Source organism: Saccopteryx bilineata, chromosome 6 (assembly GCF_036850765.1).
Source record: "Saccopteryx bilineata isolate mSacBil1 chromosome 6, mSacBil1_pri_phased_curated, whole genome shotgun sequence".
Taxonomy (NCBI): Eukaryota; Metazoa; Chordata; class Mammalia; order Chiroptera; family Emballonuridae; genus Saccopteryx; species Saccopteryx bilineata.
This window is the reverse complement of record NC_089495.1, coordinates 179,193,761-179,218,169: the sequence shown is the minus strand read 5'-3', so window position 1 is coordinate 179,218,169 and position 24,409 is coordinate 179,193,761. Positions and strand designations below refer to the sequence as shown.

The 24,409-nt window shown below is 41.0% G+C and overlaps 1 protein-coding gene across 1 annotated transcript in view; it reads right to left on the bottom strand.

The window, feature by feature from the left end:
- PAK5 (p21 (RAC1) activated kinase 5) overlaps positions 1 to 21,611 on the bottom strand; it is a 277,050-nt gene extending 255,439 nt beyond the window's left edge. The window contains exon 1 of the mRNA XM_066236921.1: positions 21,389 to 21,611. The gene's annotated coding sequence lies outside the window, so the exon portion shown is untranslated. The remainder of the gene's footprint in view (positions 1 to 21,388) is intronic.
- Between the last annotated feature and the right edge of the window lie 2,798 nt (positions 21,612 to 24,409).

Here is a 24,409-nt window from a genome sequence, read left to right as displayed (position 1 = left end):
TGTTCTGGAGAAATACATTATTTTTCCTGCAAGGAGAGGAAGGCTTACGTTTCCTCTATCCTGAAGGAGGAAGTGGAGGAATAAACAGAATTTTCAGGAAGGGAACCCCAAAGGAGGTTAAAAGGAAGGGAAAGAGAAGGATCTAGGACTGTCACTCCATTAACATGGGAACAGCAACTCACAGGGCTGCGGGATTTAAGGAGGCTATCTGCAAAAACCAATAACCCAAACTACATCAGGAAAAGCAAATTTACTTGAACAGATGCATACAGACCCTGATGTTCCTGAAGACTCTAATATTTAATCTCTTAATGGACAGATGACATCATACAGTATATATCTGATCATATTCCAAGGAAAAGGATAGAAAACACTCAGGTTTCAGAGGGGCAGAAGAACGTCATTGGACAGAATTCTAAGTATACCACTCTCTTAAGAAGGCATGAACATCCAAACTCAAACAAAACAGTGGGTGTACACTGTTCAAACAGAACAGAGGCTGGCAGAAAGGACTGTAGAAATTATACAAGCAAAGGTACTGGACATCATTTCAACTAAATAAGAGTCAAAATAACAGCAACTATTAGAGATAGTTTTCCGTGTATCTTGTCCAAAAGTTGAACGGATCGAACAAAACATGAAGCTACACAGGACCACATGATACCAAATTGCTTTAATCACGACAGAACATACTCTGCGTGAGAAAGCTAAAGAAAGAAAATATTAGAAGTTGAGAGATTGGGTGCATGCATTTCATGTTAGTCTGGTATGAACGTATGTCCCCACTAACCCAGGTAAGTTGATTCCCTGAGAAACATTTGGGTTGCGGTTATCACTGATTTTTTTTTCCCCATTAAGTGAGGTTCTAAGTATGTAAGGAACTCTTCATTTTCATTTCATACTAAATCAGTATATCCACCCAAATCTATTTTTTACCAAGATTCCAAACAGAAGCAGCTGTCCAATGGCAAAATTAGGACACAAAAGATAGAAAGTGAACTACCATCTACTTGTGAGTAGATGAGGAAAAAAGGCCTGAAAGAATTGTCGTCACTCAGTGTCTCACTCATCATATCAACATCCTCAAAGGAGAAATGAAGGCAATGTGGACCCCCATGGGGTCACTGTTTGGATTAAGGGACATAAACAGATTAAATACTTTACTCAGAGGCTAATAATGCACAGTTAAATTTCAACAAGTCCCAGGATTATAATTCACTCCTGTATTTGTTAAGCTACTCAGTGAAGGAGGTCATGGGAGATGTTTTATTATAAACAGTGGTTTTCAACATTTTTATACTTGGGGACTGGCGAGAACAGGAGAATTATTTTGGGTACTGCTCACCCCGAGCATAATAAGCAAATTCAACTAAGATTACCTCATCTATAATCCTCATACAACATCGGGTGCTTAACTCTTTCACCGACCAGCATGATACTTTTTGGCAGACTGGTCTGGCGGTGGAAATAACACTGATTATAAAAACATAAAATCTAGCTTCTTCCCTCAAGATAATTACAAGGCGTGATGATCCATTTCACAAAGTTTGGACCAAATCAATGACAATACAAGCAGAATCAGTGCAGAAGGCCACCCAAGCTGTGGGCCAGCCACTCCAGGACGCACCATTCACATGGACCAGAGAGATGTGAACAGTATGTCCTGGAGTTTTACAACACTTAGGTCCTGAATATAAAAGAAATGAATAGGGAGCCCAGAATTTCTGACTAAAGAAGAGCGAAACCGTAACACTCACGTTCAACAATTAGAGCAATTAGATCAGGGGTCTCAAACTCGCGGCCCACAGGCCGCATGCGGCCCGCCGAACAATTTTGTGCGGCCTGCAGACTAATCCTCGAAGTTCAAAATATTTTGGATAAAATTAAGTAAGCCTAGGGGCCTACTTGTATTTTTCATTTCTCTAGCATCCTAGCTAGATATTAGCTTAGTTAACAGCAGTTGTGATGTGAACTACAGTTTCTGGTCGTTTTGTGACACTGAGTAAATTGCATGTACGATTGTGCTTGTTGTACTGATTTTTTTTTGTTTTCAACTGCAGTGAGAAAAGTGTTGCATAACAGTTGCCTTTTGTAGACCTAGTGCGGCCCGCCGAACGGCTGTGATCTTGCTCTGCGGCCCACATGCTGAGTTGAGTTTGAGACCCCTGAATTAGATGGTAAACAAGGGCTCAGCTTTGATGATCCAAAGCCAGTCAAGACCCCCTTCTGGCTCTGATGGCTCTCCCCATTTCTTCTCCTCGTTCCTTTAGGAACAACAGAAATTGTGAAAGGAATCTCTGCACGTTTCCGGCATTCCAGGTGGGAAACTCCAACATCCTAGGTGTTGTCTACAGGGCTCAATGCTATACCATTGATGATGCATTTCTTAAACCTGTATCTCAAAATCAAGGCTTAAGAGCTATTATTTTGACAGCACAATGTTTTGGGGCCCGCTTAGCCTAAATATCCTATGCGCAATCTTGATATGACCTCCTCAATTTTGTATTCCCCCTCTTGCTCCCCAATTCTTTGAAGCAGATGGCCAATTTTAAAACTCTTCCCCTACTACCCTACACATATCATACATTCTCATCAAGGGAACAACTGTACAGGTTATTCTGTAAACTCACTACACACTGCTAATGGCCTGCCCATCATCCACTTCTCACTCCTTGCTGATCAACTACGTTTCGATACCCAGTTCACATTCACTCACATTTACTGTATTTACACATATAAATATGACTGCGATTTGTCTCTCTGACCTCCTTAGGCATGTTATACTCTCTTCTTTTGCCATTGGAACTATTTATGGTTTGGGGTTTCTAGCAAGTCTTAGACTCATTAAAATCGTTTTTTATTACCCATGCCATTAGATATAACTTTTACTATGTTTTCTCCAACTTTCCCTACTTTCACAGTGTCTGTTTCTAAAAATGATCATAGCTGGAACTAAGTTACAGTAAGTCCTCACTTAATATCATCAATAGGTTCTTGAAAACTGCAACTTTAAGTGTAACGATGAAACCAATTTTATCATAGGCTAATTGATAGAAATAAAAGTTAAGTTCCTACAGCATAATATTTCTGGTCGTAAAACATCACCGAACTTCTAAAAAGTACCCAAGAACACTGAAATAAATGGAGCTACAGAGACACTTAAGAAAAATTAATAAAAACAAGTAAGGTAATTAATTCCTTTCCAAGCTGCTGATTCCACTTTAGGATGGCAGATGGTCAGTTGTTAGAACCTATCCCATCAGGTCACAAGATGAAACCCACCCTGGACAGGACACTCTTCCATCTCAGGGTGCACACACACACACACACACACACACACACCCTAAGCTAAGCCTGGGACAATTTAAACACACCAATTCACCCCGCATGCACATCTTTGAGATATGGGAGGGACCCAGAGTCCCCAGAGGAAACCCATAGAGACAGTGGCCCTGGATGGTGATTGATCTTTTTCTCATCAATGTTATAATAAAACAATACTAAATGAAATGACGTACTTCAAGGACCTGCTGTATTTGGGACACAGAGTTCCATTAATGCCTCGGAGGAAATGGCTTACCAACTGGCTCACCAGTGCCCTAAAAGAATGCAATTGCATCACATGGGTAAATGACTTACTCCGGGGGAATAGTTTACCCTTTCCATTTCATCACAAGGTCGGTTGTAGCCTTACTTCTGTCCTATTTTTCAACATCAGATGCATTTAACAGTTGCATGCTTAATTATCTAAGACTCCATTTCAGCACCTATGGTTATATTATCTCATTCATTTGGAAATGACTTTGAATGAAAGTTACTTGCGCTTAATGCCCTTTTACCCATTGTACACGAGGTGTCCTTCTCTACACTAATATGTCATCCAACTAATGCACTCACAGGTGGCTAGCAAAAGACAGAGTTTTTGCAACCTCTGAGGAATTTTGCAGGAATGTGCTAAGAGGACAGCAGTTTTGGATATAGCTAAGCCCCGTTAGTGTCCACTCAGATGTTTACTGATTTCCAACTGCCAGCACACAGATACTCAACATCATCACTGGAATGTCTAATATCCAAAACTAAATTTCTAATTTTTTCACCTAGTAGCTTACTTTTTCCAATATCTTCCCTTTCTTAGCTGAAGGCTATTCTATTTTTATAGCTGTTCAAGCCAAAGACCTTGGAGTCATCCTTGATTCTTTTACCACCTTCTCTCGCTCTGCTCTCTCTACCCATACCCAATATTGAGAAAACACTACCTTCAAAATACACGAGAACTGGGTCACTACTCACCACTTGCCATGCTACAAGCCTAGTCAAAAAACATCATCTCTCGCATGAATTATTGCAATGTCCTCCTAATCAGCCTCCTACTTTCAACATTTTCCCCATCTCAACAGAAAGGTCAAAGTGACCTCCTAGAAACTCTGTCTGATCCTGACCTCTGTCAAATCTCTCTAGGGGTTCCCCCATCTTGCTCAGAAAAAAAGGCCAAAGTGTTTCTCTCTGCCTACTGGTTCTGATCGCTCACCTTCCCTGACCTTGTTGCCTTCTGCACACACACCCCCATCCACTTACCTAGCCACACTGGCCTCCTTGCACTTAAGTAAGCCAGGTGTCTACCTTGAAACCTTTGCATGGGGTTCTCTCTGCCTGTGCTGCTCTCTCGTATCGATCACAGGGCATTTATTTCTACACAGGTAGTTCCCTCCTGTCCTTCAAATGTCACCTCCTCGGTGAGGCACATCGTGGCCCTTCTTTTTAAAACTGAACTTGTCCTGCCACCATCTCGGCATTTCTGATCTCCCTTATGAATCACTCCATTTTTCAAAGCACAGAGTACCCTGACATTCTGTGCATTTCCTTATTACCTTTATTGTTTACTGTCTGTCTTTCCTTGTATAGGAGGATTTTTATCTCTGTTCATGGATGTGCTTCCACATGGGTATATGCCATCCCAAATAAACACAATGAACTTCTGTTGAATGAATACTACTTACCCTGGTCTGGGTGGAAAAGAAAACTGCCTTCAATGGGTGGCCTGAACTCTGTGTTTAAAATAAAATTGAGGTATTAAAAAAATGGGGGAACCACTTCCTAAAAATCTCTCACTCTTCTAACCCAAGCAAATAAAAACTCTAGGGACAACTCTGGAATTTTCTATCTCATTTGTTTTTCATTACTTTTTAGTAAGGTACAGTGATATCATTATTCCCAGTTGCCCCGGGTGATTCCAATATTGATTTTGAGATTCTGCCAGCCATTTGATAGAATGCATATCATTTAGAAGGTTCCACTTCACTTCTGTGGGCATGTCTGCATTCTGAAAATTTTATACTTTCCAGATGATAATATTGTATGAAATACCATAGCATACTTTTGCGTTCTAATAATTCTTACCTCCAGTAAGCTCAACCCTATCATTTCGTTTTCTATTTCAGTTTAATTCAAATGAAACACAAGAATAGATTTTCTATAATCATCTAATGTTGAAAAAATGTTGAAAAATTTAAGATACTGAAGCCTAACTATGCAAATATACCCACCAAATATACCTAAGCTCTACATTTTAAATTAATTTCATATCAGGAGGATTTCTTTTTTTCTAAAATAAAATTTTTAAAGATGCACCTTTCTGAAATGTCTTTTACCTTATATTTAAGTTATTAAATAAATTGATGCATTTTTCAGGAAATGGTATTAAAGAGGAATAATAGGCCTGACCTGTGGTGGCGCAGTGGATAAAGCGTCGACCTGGAAATGCTAAGGTTGCCGGTTCGAAACCCTGGGCTTGCCCAGTCAAGGCACATATGGGAGTTGATGCTTCCTGCTCCTCCCTTCCTTCTCTCCACCCCCCTCTCCTTTCTAAAATGAATAAATAAAAAAAAATTTAAAAAAAGAAGGAATAATATGTAAGGATAAATAATCCAAACCCATAAGCAATCCTCTCTTGTAATGCAAAGTTTATTTATTTTTATTTTTTATTTTTTTGCCCTTTAGGTAATTTAATGTGTGTGTGTGTGTAGATAGTATTAACAAACATAGATACATGTCCTATGACAAGACCTAACATTCACTAAATACCGAATGCATTTTTTAAAAAATTTTTATTTTAATTTATTGAGTGTACATAGATTCTAGTGTCCTCCCACATACCTCCCCTCCCCCTTGTTCCCCACCACGTCCCCCTTGCCCTCCTCCCCACAACGCCCTCCCCAGTTTTGCTTTTCTGCTCTCATCCCATTCTATGAAAGTTTAAAAACTCAAAAGCCTTCAAGGACCAAGAGGGTCATATAAACACATCAAATGGCCTGATGATGCAGAGTAAGAAGTGATGGGGACTGTGGCAAAGGGAAATTCCATGACATGCTTATGTCTATACTGCTAAGCCAAAGTGGATGGTTGCCATGAGGAAACACAGTCAGTGTTGTCAAATTTTGTATTTGTGTATATATGATTTAAAAGAAAGAGAGAGAAACCAAAATCTGGATGTTTGGGGGAAATTTCACACTATCCATGCCAAACAGAACACATCTAGGCCACAAGACTGGAAACTCTATTCTAATGATCATTGTCAGGTGTCAGTTCCACTAAAACTCAGCGTTCTCCTACACTTTCCAGTTCTGAAAGGACAGGCCAAGTCTATTGCATAGACCAGGGGTCCCCAAACTTTTTACACAGGGGGCCAGTTCACTGTCCCTCAGACCGTTGGAGGGCTGGACTATAAAAAAAAAACTATGAACAAATCCCTATGCACACTGCACATATCTTATTTTAAAGTAAAAAACAAAACGGGAACAAATACAATATTTAAAATAAAGAACAAGTAAATTTAAATCAACAAACTGACCAGTATTTCAATGGGAACTATGCTCCTCTCACTGACCACCAATGAAAGAGGTGCCCCTTCCGGAAGTGCTGCGAGGGCTGGATAAATGGCCTCAGGGGGCCACATGTGGCCTGTGGGCCGTAGTTTGGGGACCCCTGGCATAGACAGTAAAAGTCTCCAGTTCCTCCCTGATTCCTAGTTGTTAGTGGGCACTAGGTAGCAAGTGTTTCTTTCAACCAGGATAGACTACTAACATGTCAATATGGGTGCGCACCACAGGAATCCAAGCTAAAGAAGATACAGTCATTTCTTTCATAGAGAGAATCTGTAAAATCCCTTCCAGCCAGACCTGTGGTGGCACAGTGGATAAAGCGTTGACTGGAACACTGAGGTCACTGGTTTGAAGCCCTGGACTTGCCTGGTCAAGGCACACATGACAAGCAATCAATGAATAACTAAAATAAGGCAACTATGAATTGATATTCTCACTCCCCCTTCTGTAAAATCAATAAATAAAATCGGAAAAATAAAAATCCCTTCCAGGCATCATCTCAGAATCTGCTCTCTCAGAACCGTGCCACAAATACATGTGACCATAAGCTGGAGGAGACCCTGGGTCCCACACTGGGGAATCCCTTGTTTGGACTACTTACTTTAATTCATTCTCCTCCCAAGCCTTCCCAGTTTTCTTGGACTTTAGGGCATCTGCCACTATGGTAACAAATGGTGCCAAAGATGTGGGCAGAACTGAATAATACCCCAGCTTTCAGTATAAAAATCAATCAATGTTCAAGCAAGGGTCACATCACCAACCAAGCACATTCATACCAGATGTGGGACGACAGAGCAGTAGGTGTACATTGTACCTAGTAATCAAGTAATTATTCTTAACATTTTCTAAGAAACTCAGTTTATGTGCTCGATTGCTGGGAAACTTGCTCTGAGCTTATAGTTTCCTTCATGACTTTCTCTCTTTTCAGTATATTTAGAATATCTATAACTTACCCCTATCCAATATCCAATATTTAAATTTTTCCCTAACCAGAAACAGAGAGTATTCATCTTTCCTGCCATATCTTTCATTTACAGACTGTAAAAGATAAATATTAGTGTGAAACATTTCTTGTTTTTTTTTTTTGTTTTTTTTTTAGAAAATGGATTAAATCATTGCTAGGTTCCATTCCAGAATTTTAAACTATGGCATTTCCCTCTGACATCTGGGCTCATTTTTTAGCTTAGGTAACATCCATTTATCCACAAACATTCATTAAAGACCTGACATATGTATGTGTAAAGCTAGAGACTGAGGATACAAAGACCAAGATATAAGATACCTGCGTTTGAAGAGTTCTGTCTGGTGCAAGAAGGAATTCAAGTAATAAAATATCTACAAATCAGCCTGACCAGGCAGTGGCGCAGTGGATAGAGTGTTGGACTGGGATGCTGAGGACCCAGGTTCAAGACCCTGAGGTCGCCAGCATGAGCGCGAGCTAATCTGGCTTGAGCAAAATAAAAAAATTGCTCACCAGCTTAGACCCAAGGTTGCTGGCTCAAGCAAGGGGTTACTCAGTCTGCTGAAGGCCCGCGATCAAGGCACATATGAGAAAGCAATCAATGAACAACTAAGGTGTCACAACAAAAAACTGATGATTGATGCTTCTCATCTCTCTCCATTCCTGTCTGTCTGTCCCTATCTATCCCTCTCTCTGACTCTCTCTCTCTCTGTCCCTGTAAATAAAAAATTAAAAAAAAAAAACTTAAAAAAATATTTACAAATCATTCTGATGAATGCTTTAAAAGGGATAATCCAGAAACATTGGGGAAGAATTTGGGGGTATTTTAGGGGGAGGTGGGAGAAATTGCTAGCTGGGTAGGAAGTGTTCAATGAGAAAGTGATAATCAAATGATCAAATGTTTCATTTGGGTAGGAAGAAAGACAAAGAGAACAAACAGTAAACTGACACGAGGCCTAAGTGAGAGATGCCAAGAGGAATGGCAATGGTACAGAAAAGGGCACATTCAGGACAGTTTTAAGTTGATGAGGTTTAGGGAATCTTTGGCTGTGAGAAGATAGGGGAGTGGTGTCCACTTGGAGAACTAAGAAGACAGGACACAAGCTGGAGGTAGCTGTTATCTTAATAAACTCTCACAAAGTATAAAACAAACTACTATGTCATTCAAGTTATAAATAGCTGTTATTCTAATATTATTAGAAAATTCCTTTTATAATTTGTTTCCACATCTCAAAAACCTAAAAAGTGACATTGTTTTAAAAATCACAAAGATAAGAAAAGCTCTATACATATTGAGTTTTTAAAGTTTTTTCCCCCCTTCTCCATCAGCATTTATGTATTTAAAGGTTAAGTAATATTCATGTAGTAACTGTTCCTACTTTGGGGAAAGAACTTTTCTTTTAAACAAATGAAGTATAAGTTTTCTACTCTTCTTTCCCAGAAAGTTCTCTTCCTGGGTCAGTAAATTGCAGTAGAGCTAAATTAAGCAAGGGAGCAATTCAATTGACACTTAAGAACAATTGTGAATAGAGTTCTCATATGACTCAGTAGTATCTCATATGATACTACTGAGTATCTACCCAAAAAACTCAAAAAGAGTGGTACCCAAAGACACATTCACCCCCACGTTCATTACAGCATTATTCACGGTGGCCCAAGACATGGAAACTACTTACATGTCCCTCAATAGAAGACTGGATAAAGAAGATGTGGCATATATACACAATGAAATACTCCTCAGCCATAAGAAAGGATGTTATATTGCCATTCACACCATGGATGGACCTTGAGAACATTATACAAAGTGAAATAAGTAAATCAGAAAAATCTTAAGAATTATATGATTTCACACATAGGTGGAATATAAAACTGAGACTCATGGACATAGACAAAAGTGAAGTGGTTACTAGAGGGAGGCGGGTAGGGGGAAAAGGAATAAAGAAGGACAAATATATGGTGATGGAAAATGATTTGACTTTGGGTGATAGGTACATTACACAATGAATAGTTCAAATGCTATAGAGATGTTCACCTGAAACCTATTTAGTCTTACTGACCAATGTCACTGCATTAAATTTAATTTCTAAATTCAAAAAAAGAACAATTAGCTAAAAAATCAGTGTTTTATGCATACACCTGTGTGAATAAATCAAACAACCATGTTGAGAAGCAAAGCGATCAAGATCCACCCAAAAAATCACTCAGAGAGTTTCTTAAGTAGTATGGCAACCTTGAATTTGAATTTGAATTTGAATTGAAAAGTGAAGCTGACAACTTTTGACTTGATCATAGATCCTATACTAGGGGCTGAAGGTATGAGTGAGTGAGCCCTCACTCATCCCTCTGTAATTTGTTACGAAAAGAGTGATAGAACAAATAACATTTGAATCAAGTTGTCCAGACGCAGTTGGACAATGGGGTAATGGAGGCTTGGGATAAACCAGTTCTTTAAGGAAAAACAGAAGCCCTCTCCATTGCCAACTTACCTTCATCACCAATGACACAGATGGTAATTCCCTTGAAAACTGGCAGAAGGAATCCTCTAACTGACACTCATTTTAAAATGTAAGTTAAATGTGTTTCTTATACAAACCACCAAATATTGATTTTTTTGGCTGGTGCTCATTCAGTTAATCGTAATACTGAGCACAGCCAGGCAGTCAATGCATTTCTTTTCCCGTTCATGAGGAAATTTGCATGAAGAGAAATGCTGAATCAGAGGACTGCAGAGTCAAGGCGGCTTGATTAATCCAACGACTTTTAAGTTATTGAAGGTTCAAGTACTGCAAACAAAACTTCTCTTCTTACCTACTGAGTTTCATTCAACAGTGTTGATGGACAATTGGATTCGGATGAATCAGGTTAGGGCTCTTTGCTACCTTAGCTACCTGTGTGATATTTTGCCTTGAATGGCCCATTTTATAGAGCTCTATGATGATTAATTAAGATACACAGGTAAAATAGCTAGATGAGGGCTTAACCCATCCTATTCAATATGCTAGCTATAATCACAGGAGTGCAGTCAACTTTTCTTACCATCTACATTGCTATTGCACAAGCAGCTTAAGAGTGTGCATGTGTGAACAACTGAGTGTTATCTTTCTAACACAGTTACCAAGCAGGCCTGAGGCTAACATTGAGGGGGCAAGAGCACTAATGGAGACCAACTAGAGTCCTGATTATTATATATCTAAGGTATTTAAATATAATAATCCAAGCTAAAAAGTTTTAAATATGTTTTCCATGTGCCCAGCCTGACAAATATGCCTTCATAACAACCTAGAAGCCAGGTTTAAATATAGAATTTGTGAATTCCATACACAGCAAAATCAGAAGAACCAGCTCCTTGCCCCTCCCCCAGCTCTTTCTACCTTGGCCTTCAGCACTTATGTGTGAACTACAACATTCTGGTGTCCAAACTCCATCCACACCTCCCATTAATAGTCCTTTCTCAGTTTCCCCTGGGCCATGAGTGTTATAAATTGGGAAGTTTGCCTGACCAGGCAGAAGCATGGTGAATAGAGCATCAGACTGTAATGCAGAGGACCCAGGTTCGAAACCCCAAGGTCACCAGAGGTCACCAGCTTGAGCACGGGGTCTCTGGCTTGAGTGTAGGATCATAGACATGACCTCATGGTTGCTGGCTTGAGCCCTAAGGTCGCTGGCTTGAGCAAGGGGTTACTCACTCTGCTGGAGCCCGCCAACCCCCGTCAAGGCACATAAGAGAAAGCAATCAATGAACAACTAAAGGAGCCACAGCAAAGAATTGATGATTCTCATCTCTCTCCCTTCCTGTCTGTCCCTCTTTCTAGCTCTCTGTCTCTGTCAAATAAAGAAGAAAAGAAAAGAAAAGATAAGACAAGACCAGTGCTTCATCATGGAGAGTGCAGGGCAAGGGCTCCTCTTGGTAATTTAAGATTTTCTCTGTCATATTTTTAATGTAGTTGAACAATAATTACCTTTTTTCCTTCTCTTTGCAAGTTTTCTTTCCTCTGGGAAAAGTTAATACACAGTTATCAAAGCAATGTGAACATGAGCATTAAGTTTCCTGGTTAAGCCACAGATATTACCTACTTACAATGAAAACTGCAGAAAGAATACAAACTGACTCACGGATGATTGCTTAGTATTCTGGACCTACGGTTGTTTGAATCAAGAGCCTAGTATTCTTGGTGGACTAAACTCAGACATTAGTATAGGACTTGCACAATGTCAAGTAGTTCAGAACAAAGAGAAGCCTAGACTTGGTGAGTGAGTGTCTCTTTTATTTCCAAACTATACCTTTTACTTCTGCTAAACAGCTTCACTCAGGTAATCTATTCACTGGTTTGGTCTCACCTGAGACCGGGATGTCCACCGGGACATGAAAAATCATGTCCATACCTGAAGGTCTGAAAAGCCACGACCTTCAGGACATGTTGCTGCTGACACCAGGAGAAAATAGCTCCAGTGTGGGGCACTGTGGTGTATACTGTACCATGGACCCCATGTTAGCTGTGATTCTCCGTCTCAGTGGATGTTCCCAAGGAGGGGGAGAGGTGGGTGGCTGCTACTTAATCGTGCTGACCTCCAAGCCCTGGGGTGATGGGCACATTTATTGTCTTTTTGTTTTAGTTTGGTATTGGTTCAGTACCTGCCCCGTCTTTTTGTTTCTTTCACTGTAAAAGGGGCAGTGAGCCTGCTAATCAAGGTGCCCCCAGTGATGACAGGTGGCCTGGATGTGGAGAGAGGGCCCCAGAGCATACCAACCAGAGGGCTGTGACCCAGCCCCAAGCAGGCTGGCCGTGGCCACTTCTCTAGGACCACGGGACTGTTATCTGGACCCTGGGACTGGCTAGGCTCTGGTTTGCATCCAAGCCTATCTTTCCGTGATAGTAGTTACTGTTTTATCCCCACTCCCCTCGAGCCTGACAATTCTTTTAGCTACCTGACAACCTTCTAGCAAATTCTCTCTGCTCACGTAAGAGTTTCTTTCATTTGCATGTAAACTAAGAGTCATTGCTGAGACACTTGGTAGAGCCTCTGGCTTAAGAGATGATCAATGAATATTTGTTACATGAATGAATAATTATAACCTGAATGTGTATCACTGCCATATTTATAAAATAGTGGGGTTTGATTCTGTTTCATAAAATAAGACATTATCATTGCCTACATTTTAAAAAATTTGGAAAGGTATAGCCTGACCTGTGGTGGCGCAGTGGAAAGAGCCTTGACCAGGAATGCTGAGGTCGCAGGTTCAAACCCTGGGCTCACTGGGTCAAGGCAGATATGACAAGTAAGCAATGAACAACTAAAGTGAAGCAACTCCCTCTCCTCTCTTTGTAAAATCAATAAATAAAATCTTTAAAAAAGAATTTGGAAAGGTATTAACAATAATAAAAAAGCCATTCATATTTCTACCACCCTGGTGATAACTTCTTATTTTGGTTCTAGTTTTTATTTGCCTAAGGGATATTGCCACATCACAAAACACATATCATTGTCATGCAGTCGTGCATTTGGTTATTTCCACTTAAAATTTTGTTGAAGCTTCTTGTATGTCATTACATAAACTTTCAAAGTAATCGATTTTAACATTTATGTAATCATTTATCGTTTGGGGACCTTAAAATACCTTTAATTGGCCCCCAATTTGTAGTTATAGAAGTTGCTTGTTTCTATTACTAAAAATTACATAAATAATCCTATATGTAAAAATCTACCTGCCTGTACTTCCTTAGCAAAGACTAAAATAAAAGTAAAATAAAAAGCCAGACAAATAGATGTGGCAAATCACTTGAACTTCTAAAAGCTTTCACAAATATTTTCAAAGTTTTCTTCAGTAAGGTTGTATCATGTAATTATCCAACCAATGAAAAAGTCCTCACTGCATCTGTGACAGTACAATTTTGCACAGAGATGTACACACACGGCTTGTTTAATACAGGAAACATGGTCTCATATTTTTGTTTTATTTTCCATTTTCCATTTCTGTGATTAATAATACGAATATTTGTTAAATATGTGTATTTGCCTTTTGATTTCTTCCTTTTAAATTTCTTATCTGGATAGTTAGACAATTCTATTGGGAAGTTATTTTCTATCTACTAATATGTAAAAATTCAGTGTTACTACCATATTATCATGGTTGGTGTCAATATTTATCTCCATGACTGTTTTCTGCTTTAAACTGTATTCTTCTACATCCCAAAGTTTAAAATATATTTAAATCTATCTTTTGTTTTGTGATTCTTTCCATTCATTTTATATTAACAAGTCCTTCCCTGAAACGGTCAAATACCCTCTTCTAGCTTTGTTTCCCACCTGGCAAGTAAACTCTCGCATCTGTTTGGAACTTAGCCTCGTAAGTCATATAAACAGAAGTCCTTAGTTCAATATTTTTCACATACTTAGTCAATTTCCTTGGCTCCTGTCAAATACTCTTCACTACTTCAAAATGCTTTCTCCATCACAGTTCTTTCTTGAAAAACTACCTGAGTCTGTTTCCAGGCTATTCTGTTCAATTGAGCTATTTATTGATTCTTACACCAGTACTGCATGGCTACAATAATTGTAGTTTGACAACCAGATTTATTTTTATTTCTGGAAAAATGACCCACCTTTACCCCATATACACTCTTTGGCAAAATTTTCTTGACTTTTGTTATGTAGTTATTTTTCTAGAAAAATGTTAGAATCATTTTGTCAGGTTTTCCCAAATGCCAATACAATAAAACTAATCAATCATGAAAAAATAACCAGTTCATAATATCCATCTTTCTACTCAAGAATTAGGTATATTTTCATTTTTTGTTTCTGATTTCATGTGTCTGGGTAAAACTGTATAGCTTATTACTCCCCAGTATTTTATGAACACTTACTATTTTCCTAGTAATTCATATTTTTGTAAATTCATGAACAGAATCATTTCATCTTTTTTTTTTTTTAAGTGAGAGGTGGGGAGGCAGAGACAGGCTCCAGCATATGCCCTGACCAGGATCCACCCAGCAAGCCCTCTTTCCAGGCGATGCTCTACCCATCTGGGCCGCTGCCCCATTGCTCAGCAACGAAGCCATTTTAGCTCCTGAGGTGAGGCCATGGAGCCATCCTCAGTGCCCAGGGCCAACTTTTGCTCAAAACACTAGAGCCATGGCTGCAGGAGGAGAAAAGAGAGAAAGAGAGAGAAGGGGGGAGGAGAAGGGATGAAGAAGCAGAAGGTAGCTTCTCCTGTATGCCCTGACTAGGAATTGAACTAAGGACTTCCACACACCAGGCCAAAACTCTACCACTGAGCCAACTAACCAGGGCCAGAATAATTTTCTGTTATATTTTTTAGTTGGTAAATACTGGCATTTTGTGTAGCCATTGTTTTTTGAACATGTATTACACAACCATCAACCTTACTGAAATCTCTTATTAGTTTCTTTAGGTTTTAATTGATTCAATTATATAACCATCACTTTTAAACAGGATCAAGACATAGTGTCTGATTTTTCATTACTTAATTAAAAAGTTATACTTAACCATATGCATTAAACAATATTTTTATTTTTTAAAATCACCTTTCATGAAAATGGTAAAATGACATGAAACTGAAGACACCCTAGAAATCCAAAGTGTCACCATTGTTCCTGTGTTGAACCACATCCACTTCCTACAGGTACTCACTCAGTCTTGCTGTTCAAAACTACCACAACGATCTCTGAATGAGAGAGATGTTAAGTCACTTCTCACTTGGATTAAACAGACAAGTAAAACAATCCAGCTGGTGATTTAGACTTTTGACAACTGTGGAAGATAAAGAAACACACCAGGAACCTGTTCTCATATAAAGAGCAACTTGTCTCTAAGTTTAATGCCAAAGATAATAGGTAGAATAACTTTTAGAGCAGAACAGGGCCCACCTAGATATTATTTGGAAAGCAAATCATGGTCTTATATATATGAACAGATTCCCTTTTCCTCAGATAAACAGGTTTTCTGTTTTAAAATGTCAGGATAATAATACTTACTCATTTTTAATTCATCAAATATTTGTTGTGCATCTGATTTTGCATTCTGTGTTACTGAGAAAAACTGGAGTGCTATGTATAGTAGTTAGTAATAAGTAAGAATAGGGACTGATGGCCCTGGCTGGTTGGCTCAGCGGTAGAGCGTCGGCCTGGCGTGCAGGAGTCCCGGGTTCAATTCCCGGCCAGGGCACACAGGAGAAGCGCCCATCTGTCTCTCCACCCCCTCCCCTCTTCTTCCTCTCTGTCTCTCTCTTCCCCTCCCGCAGCCAAGGCTCCATTGGAGCAAAGATGGCCCAAGCGCTGAGGATGGCTCTGTGGCCTCTGCCTCAGGCACTAGAATGGCTCTGGATGCAACAGAAGGACGCCCCAGATGGGCAGAGCATTGCCCCCTGGTGGGCATGTTGGGTGGATCCCGATTGGGCGCATGCGGGAGTCTGTCTGACTGCCTCCCCGTTTCCAGCTTCCGGAAAATGAAAAAAATAAAAAATAAAAAAATAAAAATAAAATAAAAAAGAATAGGAACTGATGAGAACCTCACATATGAGAGTTCAATAACTAATAATATTATTATTATACATGATTATTATTTTTACTATTAATCTCTAGAAGGCCAACAGACTAGTTCACCATTGTTTTTCTAGGACCTGGCATGGCAAATATTAATGTCCAGCAGATATTTCTAAAATATTTGTTGACTTACATATTTTTTAAAAATCCTGAGTTGCCAGAAAATGTTTTAACTCAATTATTTACTGCTCAATTAAAACAAATGACAAGATGCATTTTTAAATTTTTATTTATTTATTTTTAGAGAGAGAAAGAGAGAGATGCATTGATTTGTTGTTCCAATTATTTATGCATTCACTGGTTGTTTCTTGTATGTGCCCTAATCAGGGATCAAACCCACAACCTTGGCGTATCAGGACAACACTCTATAATCAACTGAGCTACCTGGCCAGGGCCAAAGATAAATTTGTTAAAGCCAAAAATACTTCTCTTGGCCCTGGCCGGTTGGCTCAGTGGTAGAGCGTCGGCCTGGCATGCAGAAGTCCCGGGTTCGATTCCCGGCCAGGGCACACAGGAGAAGCGCCCATCTGCTTCTCCACCCCTCCCCCTCTCCTTCCTCTCTGTCTCTCTCTTCCCCTCCCGCAGCCAAGGCTCCATTGGAGCAAAGATGGCCTGGGCGCTGGGGATGGCTCCTTGGCCTCTGCCCCAGGCGCTGGAGTGGCTCTGGTCGCAACAGAGTGATGCCCTGGAGGGGCAGAGCATCGCCCCCTGGTGGGCAGAGCGTCGCCCCTGGTGGGCGTGCCGGGTGGATCCCGGTCGGGCGCATGCGGGAGTCTGTCTGACTGTCTTTCCCTGTTTCCAGCTTCAGAAAAATACAAAAAAAAAACAAAAACAAAAACAAAAATACTTCTCTTTTGAAGTCAGAATGGAGTTCAAAATTGCCCTTTTTATACAAGGTAGTAAATAAAAAGGCTTCTAAAAAAGTCAGATCTTTTAATTGGAACAGAAATGCTATTAGGAAGACCATTCATTCTTTTACTCACCAAACATTTATTGAATATCTTCTACATGCAAGATACAAAATAAATGGTCATCACAAATCTTACAGACATTAAATAGTCAAATAAATAGAAAATAAATGCTATAGATGAAAAGCAGAAGAGTGATGAGAGATTTGAGTTACAAGGAAGAGAGATCAAAGAGGCCCGAAGGGTGAGTCCAGCTTGAATTTGCAAACTCTAGGTAGTTGAGTGCCTGGGATATTCAAGAAACAGACAGGAGATCAGTATGACAGCAGCAAGTGGAAGACATGCCCGAGATGAGGTGGGCCACGTATCCAAGGCTGCGAGAGTCTCTGTAATCCATCCCAGGAATGTGGATGCATTTTATGTAGGGAACTGACATGATCCTATCTGCTCCAGATGAAGCATTGGAGGGGCCAAGCAAGGAACCAAGGTTCTTGTTAGAAAATTATACTAATAATCCAGGTGAGAGAAGACAACTTGAAGTTTGATGATGGTGCAGGTGTGTGTGGAAAGAAGACTCTATCAAGATATATTTAGAGATATGAGTAGAAGACAGAATCTATAAGACTGTGTGATGGTTTTGGATGTGAAAAGCAAAGGGATTGGTGAAATCCAAAATGATTCTTGAGTTTCTGGCTAAAGCAACTCCATGGACAGTGGTGCCATTTACTAGGATAAGAAAGATTATAAAGGTGTTAAGATCGGAGTATTTTTGTTGCTGTTATTTCTGTTGTTTAATTAGATTTCTGCTGTCTGTTTGTATTATGTTGGTGGGGTAGAAAAAAGAGAGAAAGGCAACATTAACAAATCCACTTGGGACAGGGTATGTTAGGTATATTTCCTGTTCAAGGCTGAGATCCTAGATAGGGGTCCTCAAACTTTTTACACAGGGGGCCAGTTCACTGTCCCTCAGACCGTTGGAGGGCCAGACTATAAAAAAAACTATGAAAAAATCCCTATGCACACTGCACATATCTTATTTTAAATAAAAAAACAAAATGGGAAGAAATACAATATTTAAAATAAAGAACAAGTAAATTTAAATCAACAAACTGACCAGTATTTCCATGGGAACTATGGGCCTGCTTTGGCTAATGAGATGGTTAATGTCCAGTTCCATATTTGTCACTGCTAGCTGTAACAGGTGATATGACGCGCTTCTGGAGCCCAGACGCATGCGTCCCGCGTCACTGGAAGTAGTACTATATGTGAGTGACACCGCGCTTTGCGGCACCACCACACACAGTACTCCAGGAGTGCAGGATGCATCTGCTGTGCTCTCACTGACCACCAATGAAAGAGATGCCCCTTCCGGAAGTGTGGCAGGGGCCTCATGCAGCCCGTGGGGCGTAGTTTGGGACCCCTGTCCTAGATTGTCTGGGTTTCCTGGTAAGTGACATCAGTATAAGCATGATACATTTGAATGCTGCTCTTTCCTACCATATGTGGGTAAATTAAACCTCAAAGAACTTAGCTGGATTAAATAACCTTTAAAGTCATTCTGAACACATGCCACTCTACCTTTACATTCTACTTGTATGCTGACTAACATTAACATTGTTACAAAACATAGGTCATAGGGATGTTGGTATACTGGGCTGAATAATGTCCTCTCACAATTCACGTCCAACCAGAACCTATAAATGTGACCTTATTTGGAAACAGGGTCTTTGCAGATGTAATCAAGTTAAGATGAAGTCACACTGAATTAGGGTAGGCCCTACATCCAATATGAACAGTGTCCTTATAAGAAGGGGGAACTTTGCCATGTGAAGGCAGAGATTGGAGTGATACTATTATAAATCAAAGAACATCAGGGACTATGAGAAACTAGAAGAAGAAAGAATCCTCCCCTAGGGGGCTTTAGAGGGCAAACAGACTTGTCTACACCTTGATTATGGAATTCTAGCCTCCAGAACTGTAAGAATAAGTTTTTGTTTTAAGCTACCTAGTTTTTGGTCATTTGTGATGGTGGCCCTAGGAAACTAACACAGTGGGGAAGATTAAAGGAGACCACGTGTTTGAACCTGACTAGTATGATAAAGGTTAAATCAATATCCATTTCCTTTCCTCTTATAACGGTCACCACTATTTTCTTGGTGATTTATAATGAGCAGTCCACACACCCACCCATTCACTTAAGTCTTACTTAACCTAAAGTCTCCTAAGCTTCTTTTACAGATGAGGTAACTGAAGCTTGGGAAAGTTAAATAGCTTGCCCAAGATTGCAAAGCTAAAGATGGGAGAGTCGGACCTCAAACTCAGCTCTGTCTCATTACCAAGATGACACCATCCCTTAGAACACCTGCTTCTCACGCCCGCAGCGTTTTAGCAAACTCTGACGCAGTGAAGGAGAGGCAGTGCCAAACTGTGTTTTCAATGACTGCAATTAAAACTCACATTTATTTACAAAATAACAACTTGTAGGGACTCAGTACCATCAATTCCTACCCATCCACACAGGAACAGAAAAATTTTATTCTAAGACCAATGCTATCAATGAACTTATCATCAACTTATATTGCTTTCCATTAGCCGTGCTTCTGGTTTGCACATCTGCATTCCAAGTCCAGGCACTATCAGATTGAACATTTATGACTTTAATTTACTTAAATGCACTTTCCTCAAGCATTCCCCATTTCATTTGGATGATACTGACTCATTTTTGCTATCTAAGGAGACCATAAAACAAATACTGTAGATACGGAAGGAAAGTTTGTAGTCCAAGGTGCCCATCCTTTAAATTATAAAACAAAAAATAACAGCATATTTTAAATTTACCTTCTCTCCCTGAATTGCTGAATACGACAGATATACTAATACAAATTGCCAAAGTTGGTATTATGGGGTGTCAACTTCAAAGAATTCTAGTGTAGTAGGGGCTTCTAAAAAGCATCTAGCCCATCTAGACCCAGGTGAGAGAGTGTCTACATGCCACCAGACCTTTTCTCAGAGAAAAGAATTCGCTGTGAGGTTCTGGGATTACCTAATACCCAATGGCTATTTCTTGGTAAAAATCATGGATGCTAGATTTCCTGATTTCCCCCAAAGTGCATTTAACCTTTTAAGCTGTCATCCACTATTAACTATGACAATTTCCTCTGGCTGTGTGCCAACTTTTTTTTTTCTTTATTAATTTGGCCTAAAAGTGCCCACCACTGATACCCCCAATCCTTCTGATTCCCTTCATTGATAGCTAATGCAGAATTAACTTGTGTTGCATGTTTAAACTCCAGAGAGGGACACACGAGTCCAGGAAGGGCTAACATGTTTCTTCAAACTGGGTACTCATCTCTGGACTTTTCAAGTGTACCCTCCAGGAGGCTGCCCCAGCACTCAATTTTGACAAGAGTTTGGAACCGAGATCCTCTTTCCACACTCTGCCTACACGCGTGCCCGTGAGCAGAAGTTCTCTCTCTCCATTACAACCCACCACACACACACACACACACACACACACACTCCAAAGCAAGTAACAAAGGAAAACAGCCCCATGAAGGCTCAGCTATTGCATCGTCCAGTCCACACCTGCCAAGACACAAAAACCATACGGGAACCCTGCCCTGGCAATCTGTCCAACACTCCTTGGGAGATGCAGGCACCGTGACATCCCCGGGGCGTGCACGGCTCTATACACAAAGAACTGGTGCTGGGCTTGCCAGCGGTCCGGGGGACCAGCGCACTCGCAAGACTGGTATCCGGGATTCTCCTCCACGCCCTCACCCCCTCGCCCCCCAGCAGAAAGCAACTATCCTTTATTTGACCCGTGGAGAGCCCAGGTTGGATGATAGCGCATGGGTTTGTACGAGGGGGGCGGTCCCCGGCTCTCTTCCCTCCAGCTAGCGAGTCCCCAGCCTTTGACATCTCCTAGGAGATGCACAATTGCGCGCTGTCACAGATGTCCGCTTCGCATCCTCTCCCCGCAAAGCAAGATGCCCCGGGTCCCAGCCGTGCGCATCCCCGTAAGCGCCCCTCCCCGCGCCCACATCCTCCCAGGCGGCCCCTCCGGGCGCGCCTGCCTACCTGGTGGCTGGCTGTCAGCGAAGCGGCGGTCCCTCATCCCCTTCTCCGCCGCAGCTGCTACATCGCTAGGAGCGCCATGTTCCCGGTCTCCCCGGGCGCACGCCGGGCAACTACTACGGGCTGGGGGTAGAGGGTGCGGGGGTCGTTGGGAGGGGTTGGGAAGCAGAGTCAAAGCTCCCTACCCTCCACCTAAGCCTCCCCCAGCTACTGAGCATGCCCAGCTGCCCGGCGTCGCCCCTAGGAGGACTTTCAGCGAGCACACGCAGCTGTTCCGGGTTTTCGTGGCAGCCGGCGGGAGGCAGGCGGTGGCAGCTGCGGGGGGTGGGGAGGTGTCGCGGGAGGGTCGGGGGAGTGTCTACTCTCCGCGGAGCCCCGAGCTGGAGAAAGCGCCTTTCGCCCATCCAATCACACTTACCCTCTGCCCTCTCCGGTGGGCGCAGCTCCTGCACGCCTCCTCCCCACACACGCCGGTTTTGCAGAAATTTTGTGCAGGACCAACGCAATGCTAAACGTGCCTTAAGAGGAGATCCAAGAGTGGGAGGGGGCGGAGCTGAGAGGCAGATCTTTCCCCTAGTCTCATTGCTTCCACCTGGACCCGCGTTTCTCAAACTTCAATGTGCCGGTGAATTAACATGCAGGTTCGGGTTCAGTTGGCCCAGCGTGGGGCCTGATATTCTATTGGCCAAACGGGCTCCCGGGTGATGTGATGCTGCTGGTCCTGCCACCGCACTGAGCGGCAAGGATTTAGAGAACCCCACTATATGACCTTTCAGTGGCCATCCTTCAATAAGTCAGTCCAGAAATGGTCTCTGGCGTCCACAGAGGCCCCTCCTGCCCACAGATGGTATGGCCTGCTAACAAGTGAAGTGTGCCCCCACCCCCGACCCCGGAGGGGCCAGTTGCTGTGCACGCTTAGACAGCAATCTCAGTAAAGCTGGATTCAAACTCCCAGTACAGTCTGGTCACTTTTTTTTTTTAATGGTAAGAAGTACTTTATTCATCATTGGTTAGCAACAGCATAACTACGTTATTAAAAAGAATTCAGAGAGTTATTGTACTTTAAAAGTGTTGGTCTTACATAAAATGCACACATTTACTTGTATTTAGTGTTAAACATATTGTATGGCTCTCATGGAATTTCATTTTAAAATATGTGGCGTTCATGGCTCTCTCAGCCAAAAAGGTTCCCGACCCCTGCTCTACTGACTGCGCTACCACCAGTCAGGAACTATATTAGGTTTTTTTGATTATTTGTTTGTTTTATCTTATTTTTATTAATTTTAATGCAGTGACATTGATAAATCAGGGTACATATGTTCCGAGAAAACATCTCCAGATTATTTTGACCTTTGATTATGCTGCATACCCCTCACGGCTTGACTTCTCTAGGCTCGCTTTGCTAGTTGACTAGCAAACTGGTTGCTAATTAAATCTCTACTCAGATCAGAACCAGTCTGCCATGGCTGTCCGCCTGTCTTTCCTGAACTGGGACAAAAACTACGACAGCATCAGAGTGTCAATTTGTTGTATTTGTAATGATAAGACTGGGCTTGCCCAATAAAGAAGACAGATAAAGATTAGAGTGGTTATGTACTGAGAGTTGACAGACCTTTCTGATGAGTAGTGTTTGATCCGAAGTTTGCAGTATCTTGGAAGTCATCTTAAATCCTCCAGTTATCCACTACCTTCCCAACCCCCAAAGGCTCCAATGGCTCCAGAATTGTCAAGAGTATTCACTGTCTAGCGCTACGAGAGAGAGATATCCACACAACCAATCGTGAGTTTTCAACCTTAGAACAGAAGTTACACCATTGTCTGTCCTCAGATGCTCTCACAATACCCTCATGAGCTAGGTATCTGATCCCATACTGGATAGCAGATTAAAAATAAGAGTTTGCATCTATCACTACTCTATTATACTCAATAACTCTAAACAGCCTCCTAGCGAATGGCGAATGTCTATCCCTTCCCTCTTTACCATTCACTCAGCACCCTCAATATAGTAGCTGCCATGTGAAAACAGGAACCATATGATAAAAGAATAATTATATTCATCCCTCAATATTCTTATATATAAAGGAGAAATATCCTGTTTTTCTGTTTAAAGGAGTCTCTACATCTATCTTTTTATTCCCTAAGCCACATATGTAGCCCTACAACTCACCACTCCCATCTTTATTTACATAAATATTTTCTATTTTTGACTTTCTTTTATGTGTGCTGACACAGATGCCTAAGACAGAAAATGTTTTGTAGAGGTGTGGTTTAGTTGTGATTGATTGATATCAATTAAAATTTTGCTTCAAAATACTGAGCTTTCATTACTTAAAATATCTTACCATTATAGATAAAACTTGTGTTTATGTGGTTGTTTCTAATGTTTAAATGCTAATTATTGTTAGTTGCCTCAAATTCACTTAGGATTAAGGCAAGGTAAACATTATAAGTGAGCAATAAGACTTTCTATAAATATTACATTGCATTAAACCCTAAGGGTTTTCCTTTTAAAACAACGTAATTTCTTGAGAGTTTAGCAGGCAGGATGCTGACACAGGACCAACACCTGTGTGTGGGAGGTACAGGAAGCAAGAGTGGGCTGTGGTCGAAGTTCACCTATGTTGTAGCCAATGACAGTCTTGGCCACTAGCTCTCCAGGGAGCTCTGGAGCTGAAATGACCCAAGTTGGCTTGAATTGTCCAGTTCTTTGTATATTAGCATTAATTGTTGCATAAGCTGCTGTGGAAAGGGCATGAGCTTGAGACAAGGTAGCTTTCTGAAGCTGAGACAATCCCTGAAGGAGAGAACAGCTATAGGCCTTCCCTCAGCAGTAATCCCTGCACAAAAATTAACTCAAAGTGGATCAAAGACCTAAATATAAGAGCTAAAACAATAAATTACTTAGAAGAAAACGTAAGTACTAAACTCATGGACCTTGGCTGTAGAGAACAATTTATGAATTTGACCCCAAAGGCAAGGGAAGTAAAGGCAAAAATAAATGAGTGGGACTATATCAAACTAAAA